Here is a 1,614-nt window from a genome sequence, read left to right on the forward strand (position 1 = left end):
CGCCAGCTGCGGGCAGCCCCCTCGGAGGCGCCGGCCCCGGCGCATCCCCCAGAGCCGGCGCCGACACTGGGGTGTGCCAGCGACCTTGGAGGCGTTTGGGCCAGCTCTCGGTGTCTCGAGTTTATCAGTTCTCGTGGGCTCGGCGGCATCGCTATCTGTCCTTGGGAGACTTTCACACGCTCCCTTTCTCCGCACGCGTTTTCCCTCCCCGCAGCTGCTGCGTTACGGCAATTGTTCCCCCGACGCTGGCGCAGCAGGGGCCTCGCAGGAGCGGGGGAGCCTGGCTGGGGCACGGGAGGTGCCTGCGGCGCTCGGGGGGGCTGCTCGGAAGCGGGGGGACGCCCCGGGGGACGCAGCATGCCGAGCAAGGAGAGGCGACTCGGCAGCAGCTGCTCGGCAGCCGGGATCTGGCATCCTGCAGCGCAGCGCGGCCACCGGGAGCGGCTGGGGGGCCACGGAGCCGCGCGTCCGTCACGGCCCGTTTGGGTCTCGCAGCCCTGCTGCAGTTCACAGGGAGACAAAGTGACCCGTCCGCTGCTACTTTTAACCCGTTTCCCTGCGGAAACCGGGCGCGTGTGCCCGCGGTGTCTGCGTGTCCCCTGCGAACATCAATGTGACGGGTGAATCCGAGCGGAGAGCAGGCAGCGCCGCGCTGGGCAGGCTCCGGCCGCTCGCGCCCTCCCCGGAGCGGGAGGGAAAGGCCCCGAGCCCCCGAGCCCCCAAGCCCCGTCGTGCCTGTCAGTGCAGGGGGTCGGGGCCACCGGTGCCCGCCGGGGCTGCCTGTCCCTGTGGAGCCCCGGCACGGCGGCGGCAGGGATGAGCCCCGGGGGCCGAGGCCGCACAGGCAGCACGTGGCATAGTGGGGTGCAGCAGTGCAAGGCACGGTGTAGCTGGACATGGTGGTGCAGGGCACAGTGTAGCAGGGCACAGCGGTGCAGGGCACAGTGCAGCGGGACACGGCGGTGCAGGATGCAGTGCAGCGGGACACAGCGGTGCAGGATGCAGTGCAGCAGGACACTGGTGCAGGGCACAGTGTAGCAGGACACGGTGGTGCAGGGCACAGTGTAGCAGGACACAGCGGTGCAGGACACGGTGTAGCAGGACACAGCGGTGCAGGGCATGGTGTAGCAGGACACAGCGGTGCAGGGCATGGTGTAGCAGGACACAGTGGCGCAGGGCACAGTGTAGCAGGGCACGGCAGTGCAGGGCATGGTGTAGCAGGGCACGGCGGTGCAGGGCACAGTGTAGCCAGACACAGCGGTGCAGGACATGGTGTAGCAGGACACAGTGGTGCAGGACATGGTGTAGCAGGACATGGTGGTGCAGGGCACGGTGTAGTGGGACAGGGCGGTGCAGGCCATGGCAATGCAGGGCACAGTGTAGCAGGACACAGCGGTGCAGGACACGGTGTAGCAGGACACGGTGTAGCAGGGCACGGCGGTGCAGGGCTTGGCACAGCAGGACCTGCCGATGCAGGACCCAGAAGCGTGGGGCACAAAGGAGCAAGGCGCAGCGGCGCGGGGGACGGCGGTGCGGGACCCGACGGTGCAGGGGACAGCGATGGGGGGCAGCAGGGAGCGGGGGCCGCCCGGGCAGGGCGGGGGCCGGCGGCGG

The sequence above is a fragment of the Apteryx rowi genome, unplaced genomic scaffold (genome assembly GCF_003343035.1).
Source record: "Apteryx rowi isolate R43461 unplaced genomic scaffold, aptRow1 scaffold_999, whole genome shotgun sequence".
Classification (NCBI taxonomy): domain Eukaryota; kingdom Metazoa; phylum Chordata; class Aves; order Apterygiformes; family Apterygidae; genus Apteryx; species Apteryx rowi.